The sequence below is a fragment of the Oncorhynchus clarkii genome, chromosome 23 (genome assembly GCF_045791955.1).
Source record: "Oncorhynchus clarkii lewisi isolate Uvic-CL-2024 chromosome 23, UVic_Ocla_1.0, whole genome shotgun sequence".
Classification (NCBI taxonomy): domain Eukaryota; kingdom Metazoa; phylum Chordata; class Actinopteri; order Salmoniformes; family Salmonidae; genus Oncorhynchus; species Oncorhynchus clarkii.
In genome coordinates, this window is record NC_092169.1 from 55,168,391 (window position 1) to 55,177,501 (window position 9,111).

Sequence of the window (9,111 nt, forward strand, 5' to 3'; positions counted from 1 at the left end):
GATTAATGTGTGTGTGTGCTCTGTTTAGGAAACAGGCAGGTGATCACTGCAGTAGATGAATGTGTGTGTGTGCTCTGTTTAGGAAACAGGCAGGTGATCACTGCAGTAGATTAATGTGTGTGTGTGCTCTGTTTAGGAAACAGGCAGGTGATCACTGCAGTAGATTAATGTGTGTGTGTGCTCTGTTTAGGAAACAGGCAGGTGATCACTGCAGTAGATTAATGTGTGTGTGTGCTCTGTTTAGGAAACAGGCAGGTGATCACTGCAGTAGATTAATGTGTGTGTGTGCTCTGTTTAGGAAACAGGCAGGTGATCACTGCAGTAGATTAATGTGTGTGTGTGCTCTGTTTAGGAAACAGGCAGGTGATCACTGCAGTAGATTAATGTGTGTGTGTGCTCTGTTTAGGAAACAGGAAGGTGATCACTGCAGTAGATTAATGTGTGTGTGTGCTCTGTTTAGAAAACAGGAAGGTGATCACTGCAGTAGATTAATGTGTGTGTGTGCTCTGTTTAGGAAACAGGAAGGTGATCACTGCAGTAGATTAATGTGTGTGTGTGCTCTGTTTAGGAAACAGGCAGGTGATCACTGCAGTAGATTAATGTGTGTGTGTGCTCTGTTTAGGAAACAGGCAGGTGATCACTGCAGTAGATTAATGTGTGTGTGTGCTCTGTTTAGGAAACAGGCAGGTGATCACTGCAGTAGATTAATGTGTGTGTGTGCTCTGTTTAGGAAACAGGCAGGTGATCACTGCAGTAGATTAATGTGTGTGTGTGCTCTGTTTAGGACACAGGCAGGTGATCACTGCAGTAGATTAATGTGTGTGTGTGCTCTGTTTAGGAAACAGGCAGGTGATCACTGGAGTAGATTAATGTGTGTGTGTGCTCTGTTTAGGACACAGGCAGGTGATCACTGCAGTAGATTAATGTGTGTGTGTGCTCTGTTTAGGAAACAGGCAGGTGATCACTGCAGTAGATTAATGTGTGTGTGTGCTCTGTTTAGGAAACAGGCAGGTGATCACTGCAGTAGATTAATGTGTGTGTGTGCTCTGTTTAGGACACAGGCAGGTGATCACTGCAGTAGATTAATGTGTGTGTGTGCTCTGTTTAGGAAACAGGCAGGTGATCACTGGAGTAGATTAATGTGTGTGTGTGCTCTGTTTAGGAAACAGGCAGGTGATCACTGCAGTAGATTAATGTGTGTGTGTGCTCTGTTTAGGAAACAGGCAGGTGATCACTGCAGTAGATTAATGTGTGTGTGTGCTCTGTTTAGGAAACAGGCAGGTGATCACTGCAGTAGATTAATGTGTGTGTGTGCTCTGTTTAGGAAACAGGCAGGTGATCACTGCAGTAGATTAATGTGTGTGTGTGCTCTGTTTAGGAAACAGGCAGGTGATCACTGCAGTAGATTAATGTGTGTGTGTGCTCTGTTTAGGAAACAGGCAGGTGATCACTGCAGTAGATTAATGTGTGTGTGTGCTCTGTTTAGGAAACAGGCAGGTGATCACTGCAGTAGATTAATGTGTGTGTGTGCTCTGTTTAGGAAACAGGCAGGTGATCACTGCAGTAGATTAATGTGTGTGTGTGCTCTGTTTAGGAAACAGGCAGGTGATCACTGCAGTAGATTAATGTGTGTGTGTGCTCTGTTTAGGAAACAGGCAGGTGATCACTGCAGTAGATTAATGTGTGTGTGTGCTCTGTTTAGGAAACAGGCAGGTGATCACTGGAGTAGATTAATGTGTGTGTGTGCTCTGTTTAGGAAACAGGCAGGTGATCACTGCAGTAGATTAATGTGTGTGTGTGCTCTGTTTAGGAAACAGGCAGGTGATCACTGCAGTAGATTAATGTGTGTGTGTGCTCTGTTTAGGAAACAGGCAGGTGATCACTGCAGTAGATTAATGTGTGTGTGTGCTCTGTTTAGGAAACAGGCAGGTGATCACTGCAGTAGATTAATGTGTGTGTGTGCTCTGTTTAGGAAACAGGCAGGTGATCACTGCAGTAGATTAATGTGTGTGTGTGCTCTGTTTAGGAAACAGGCAGGTGATCACTGCAGTAGATTAATGTGTGTGTGTGCTCTGTTTAGGAAACAGGCAGGTGATCACTGCAGTAGATTAATGTGTGTGTGTGCTCTGTTTAGGAAACAGGCAGGTGATCACTGCAGTAGATTAATGTGTGTGTGTGCTCTGTTTAGGAAACAGGCAGGTGATCACTGCAGTAGATTAATGTGTGTGTGTGCTCTGTTTAGGAAACAGGCAGGTGATCACTGCAGTAGATTAATGTGTGTGTGTGCTCTGCTTAGGAAACAGGCAGGTGATCACTGCAGTAGATTAATGTGTGTGTGTGCTCTGTTTAGGAAACAGGCAGGTGATCACTGCAGTAGATTAATGTGTGTGTGTGCTCTGTTTAGGAAACAGGCAGGTGATCACTGCAGTAGATTAATGTGTGTGTGTGCTCTGTTTAGGAAACAGGCAGGTGATCACTGCAGTAGATTAATGTGTGTGTGTGCTCTGTTTAGGAAACAGGCAGGTGATCACTGCAGTAGATTAATGTGTGTGTGTGCTCTGTTTAGAAAACAGGCAGGTGATCACTGCAGTAGATTAATGTGTGTAGAAGGAAACATAATGAAAAATACTTCAAAACGTTAAATACAGTAAATGTGACTCCAAAATGGGCACGAAATAATCTGAAACACAACCAAAACAAACAGCAATATAATCTGAAACACAACCAAAACAAACAGCAAAATAATCTGAAACACGATCAAAACAAACAGCAAAATAATCTGAAACATAATCAAAACAAACAGCAAAATAATCTGAAACACGATCAAAACAAACAGCAAAATAATCTGAAACACGATCAAAACAAACAGCAATATAATCTGAAACACAACCAAAACAAACAGCAAAATAATCTGAAACACAACCAAAACAAACAGCAAAATAATCTGAAACACAACCAAAACAAACATCAAAATAATCTGAAACACAACCAAAACAAACATCAAAATAATCTGAAACACGATCAAAACAAACAGCAAAATAATCTGAAACACAACCAAAACAAACAGCAAAATAATCTGAAACACGATCAAAACAAACAGCAAATGCATCCAACAAGTTTGTAGAGTAATTGCGTACTATGAATATGGGAGCAAATGCTTAACTTTTTACTACTTTAATATACAGAAGTGAATTTGTCCCAATACTTTAAGTTCCCCCTAAAATGAGGGGGACTTATGTACAAAAAGTGCTGTGATTTCTACATGGTTCCCCCCGACATGGATGAAAGAACCCTCAAATTTAAGCTGACAACACTTTAACCTCACAGTCATTGTATCATATGAAATCCAAAGTGCTGGAGTACAGATCCAAAACAACAACAAAAAAATGCGTCACAGCCTGTCACGTTCTGACCTTTATTTACGTTGTTTTGTATTTATTTAGTATGGTCAGGGCGTGAGTTGGGGTGGGCAGTCTATGTTTGTTTTTCTATGTTTTGGGGCATTTCTATGTTTCGGCCTAGTATGGTTCTCAATCAGAGGCAGGTGTCATTAGTTGTCTCTGATTGAGAATCATACTTAGGTAGCCTGGGTTGCACTGTTTGTTTGTGGGTGATTGTCTATGTTAGTGGCTTGTGTCAGCACAGGTCTAATTTGTAGCTTCACGGTCGTCATTTTGTTTACTAGTTTTGTATAGTTTTCAGTGTTCAGTACTCTCTTGATTAAAGATTTACCATGGACACTTACCACGCCGCATATTGGTCCTCTGATCCTTTTCGCCTCTCGTCTTCAGATGAAGAGGAGGACGACCGTGACACAGTCCCAATACTTTTGGAACTCACTGTATCATAAATAGCATGAGCAGGGAACCTTGTACCAACACGCAATTAAAATATAAACTATATGTTTCATGAAATGCATTAGCAATACTCATTTAAACACTGAGTATTGCTATGCATTTCATGAAATATATAGTTGATATATTAATCCGTGTTAAATTAATTAGCATGATATTGATTCTTGACTACACCATTCACCACAGATGAATAGGGGAAGCATATGTATCTTTGCTAACACCCTGCAGTCAGGTTTTCACACCAGTAGACTAGCTAGCTATGTAAACAACGCCCACCATCCAAACATCATCCAATTTGGGATTTTGACTGTTCAGGGCCTTTCAACATGATTCCAACATGATTTTGACTGTTCGGGGCCTTCAAGTGTATGTTTATTGGCTTTTAACTGTATCCTATGCCTGCCAGAAATGATTGCCCCTCAGGGATGAATGAAGTTCATTAAACGTTATTGTTCATGGTAATGCTAATGTTTCTATTTGGCAGCGCAAGGGGAGACACGTCAGACTGAGGAGTGAGTTTCACAGATCCCCCCATCTGCAAACACAAGCAATAACAAGTCTATACCCATTTAGGAAAAAAGCATTTCATGTATTCAGTAACATTAGACTTATCCACATTTTCCAGAGGGTTCAAATTGCAATGAGTTAGAGGCTAGATAGCTTTGTCAGCATATCAGACACATAGCGGAGCCCTCTGACTTTTATGAGAGGGCTATAAATACATCCACAGTGGCGGGAAAGGTTGGAAGGAAAGCCAAACAGTCAGCCGAAATCAGGGGAGAACGACTGCGCCCCTCTCATTGAAGCCATGCAGTTCAAGGCCGACCTGGGTACTGCAGGCTGTCGTTTCCAGAAACAGTCCATGGGCCAGACCCCCACATTTGGGCCGTAGGGTTCACTTGGGGTGACGATGTCTCACAGTGATTTCGTTGAAGGTCTATGTCCCTGGAGCTGTAACACGTGTGATAGCAGTGCAGAAATGGTAGCTTTCAATGTGTTTTCACATTTTCATCCCTCCATCCTATTCATTTCCCCCATAGGAGAGGGTAGGGATTTTACCCTATCACAAACAATGTCCGTACACAACAAGTTATTGCTCACACATACCCAATACTCATTCAGTATATAATTGAAAAGCATTGATTCACAGCTATCCACTAGACACATTTTCGGGGATATGTTCAGGTCAACAGAACTTTGACCTTTGACATCTAGGGTACATATCAGAATTGCCTGTATGAATTGTTTTAAAAAAGGAAACCCTAATACAAGTGGAGCTGACAGGTCATGACATCACCCTTTCAAATGTATATAATATAACCAAATTTGACAGCAACACCTTCAAATATTGTTTAAAATTAGCCCATATTGTGCAATAGACATGAGAATGTTGGAAGTTACGTTTTTGGATGGTAACTTTGGTGATATAAGCACCAAATTACATACACACGGCTAGAACAGGTTTCTAAAAAGATTTGTAGATTACAAGACAATCACAGAATACTTTTTCTAATATGGCCGCCAAACAACTCAATGGAGTCCTATTCGCATGACCATACCTGTATGAAATATAATTGTAGACGCACGCACGCACGCACGCACGCACGCACGCACGCATGCACACAAGCGCACACACGCACACACACACACACACACACACACACACACACACACACACACACACACAAACACACACACACACACCTTGCTCCCCCAGACGCTTATGTTCCAACAGCTTCAGCTGAAGGGGAGTTGTGGGATTCCCAGTTTTATTCATGTTCTCTGTTATGGACTTTACTTTTCTTGTCCTTGACTGTATCTTTCTACAACCTCTGTTGTCTTTACATTTGAAAGTGTACAAATAAAACTGTCCAATAATAAGCAGATATTTGACTGGTCTGTTTAATAGCCATATCAGGTATAAGTCTGTTTCCTTTACGTTAATGTCCTCTGGTGCACAGCTCAAATAGCAGCAGATCTGCCAAAAAAGCAACGAAGCGATGCTAAATTACCTTAGAGATTGCTGTGGAAGCTGGATGTATTTCTGACCACTGAACATGGCCATATTGGGCTCGTAACTCATCTGTTGCTTTGGTAGACTGTACTTCTTACAACTCTGCTATCGACTGTATGGGATGAAATTGGAGTTTCAAGAACAGCTCAGCAGTTGGGGTTTGATACTTTGACATTTCTATGTCATATGGTCATAAAGCAATCCCAAACAACTTTAGGCTGCATGTAATTCTGACTTCCAGTTTCGGGAATAGGGTGATTGGCAGGAGAAGGCTGCTGACAGGGGGGGGGGGGGGTAATAATTTTGACTACTTATTTGTCCAAAGATCTGTAAAGCTTCATGGAAAACACAACCGATCCCCATGTGTTTATCCTTGAACATTTCTGAGATTAATATTACATTGACTTCACACTGCATGCGAGAAAAGTGAAGACCTCATAACCTGTAATGTGGATCACAGAGAGATCCGGTTCAGAACAGCACATTATTTTGACCTTATTAGTCGACCACGAGGTCCTCACATTGCTGACATTGGCCCCCCCATACTAAATTTATAGCGAGATATGTGACCTGGAAATAAGATCTGAATGAACCCTGCTCGGTTGTTTTGTGGATCCATGCCACAGACATTTCATATCCAGATATAGAGTTTTACTGCTGTGACATTTTAATGGATTGAACCGTGTAAAAAAAAATGCTGATGTGAGCCAAGGCGCTAGGGTGTCTCAGGGTAACTCCAGAGCCGGCCCTAGCCTTTTGGGGACCCTAAACTAAATGTTGTTGCCCTCCCCCCCACCCAATTTTATAACACATTTTCTGCAATTCTATACATTTTTACGTGACTTATGGAATGTTAATATGATATATGAGTGAGAGTGACAAACAAAATCAATGGGGGGCCCCCTGGAGGTTAAGGCCCCTGAGCTCATTCCCTGCGAGCCCGGTTGATTTGTTATTTTACTAGGCAAGTCAGTTAAGAACAAACTCTTATTTTCAATGACGGCATAGGAACAGTGGGTTAACTGGTCTAGGAACAGTGGGTTAACTGCCTTGTTCAGGGGCAGAACGACAAATGTTTTACCTTGTCAGCTGAGGGATTCAATCTAGCAACCTTTTAGATTACTAGTCCAACAGCTCTAACCACTAGGCTACCTGGCACCACAATTCAACCATGGTTACTACAAATGTATATAGCTGGCTAGACTATCTCAGCAAGCTACAAAATCTTAACTGACATGGGCTAATTAAGAGTGTCAGTGATAGAGGTATTCTTGGGTCCTGAAAATGAGACTCGCACCAAATTGGAAGCACAAAATTCCAACCCGACTTCGACAGGACCAGGTCATTTTTTTGAAGATCAATACCCAACTCGATTTGGATCCGAGGTTGACCAGATCCTGACCTGAAACATGTCTAAGATTTGTCCGAAATGGTTTCACACATCCATTTTCTGTTGCATCTAAAATAATGGCCATTTGGATCCGAGGTTGACCAGATCCTGACCTGAAACATGTCCAAGATTTGTCCGAAATGGTTTCACACATCCATTTTCTGTTGCATCTAAAATAATGGCCATCAAACAGGACCCGACCTAGATCCGAGGGTCTTTCTATGGAATTTCGGACCGGTTCGGGTCCCGGGTAATCGGGTGGACCCGTGAAGACCTTTATTCAGTGACAGACATAACAAGAGAAAAACTGCTCATGTACAACCACATTTTTAAATTGCACCTTGGGTATTCAACTATTCTAACTCCTAATAGTAACTTGAGAACCCGACAGATTTCCTAATTATTATTATTTTTTACTTATTTTTGGGGGTGGGGGGGGGTGGGGGGGGGGTCGGGGGCCCCCTATGCCAGTTAAGCCAGAGAGCCGGCTCTGCCTGAGGAATTAAAGCACCCTTAAAATGTATTGGATGAAGTGTTACTGTCTGACCCTCTGAAGGGCCTGCCACAATACGTCAAATATGTACAATGACAGTTTTATAATGACAGTTTACTCAACTGTTTAATGACATCTGGCAGTTGAGAGTGTGTCAGAGGCCAGGAACTCCTGTTCTGGACAGCCCATCAACATGGTGTGCAGGCTCGTGTTCCACCCTAGCGCTAACATAGCGGGTTTAGCTAAATCAACGGATCATTCTCTTCAATTTAGCCCTTAATTACCTAAAATCAGGTTCAGTGTGTTAATGAAGCAATACAACTCAGTTCATTCAGGAATTGAACTGAAATTCCAATATTTCACAAGGCTTTTAATGATAAATTATTGCAGGTCAATTCCTAAATTGACTCGAAATAACCTCAGCCCTGATCTCGATACAGTGCATTGTGAGAAGACCCATGGCTGTAAAGTCAGTTGAGGTGTTTGTGGCCAAATTCACAGTTGTCTATTCCTCTGACATCTCCACCCCACTGATTTGCGGATGGTAACAAGTTTGGAGCTTAGAGAAAGCATGTCCCTCGGATACAGAAACACCGGTCATGTGTCATGCCAGATCTTTGCACATTAAAATAACTTGAATGTCATAAACTCTTAGTCTGCATGGTGTTGATGTTCTCTCCACCCACAAACACGCCAAGTAAATATCTTCTGTCTAATAACAGTGGCAACGGAGCCAGATTTTGGCTGTGTGGAAATGTTGGCAGAAAAACCAAACAATAAACCTTGGCTGCAGTGAAGACTAGAGCACAGTCCAAGAAATTAAAAGGCCTTGATGGTCCTCCCAGATGGTCAGCCCCCTGCTCAACTTGTGCATCCAGCAGAGATAGAATGGTTGTGCATCAGCAGTTTTCTGTTCTTATATCAGTCACTGAATTAGCCATGTCAGCTAATTTTTAGATTGGTAAATGAATCTAGTCAGCTATCTAAACTCGTAGTAATCATGGCCTAAACCGGCCGGGCACGCAGGGGCCATGACTTCCACTGTGGCCCAAATCTCACTTAGGGCCCCAAAAGGCTAGGACCGGCCCTGTGTAAGGTTTCACGCTATTGAACATTAATGTGGCTGCACCATATTAGACACAAAGAACATTTAAACGACTATTAAATGCAGAGGTTTGATAAAAGCAAAGATGAGATAGATAATTGAAGAATGTGAAATGCCTGACTTGAAAGAACAGCTTCCTGGTTTGATTTATTAGGATCCCTATTGGCCGACGCCAATGGTGACAGGGTGTCTTACTGGAGTCCGACACACAACCAAAAAAAGACATTACAGACAAAAGACTTTAGGATTTACATA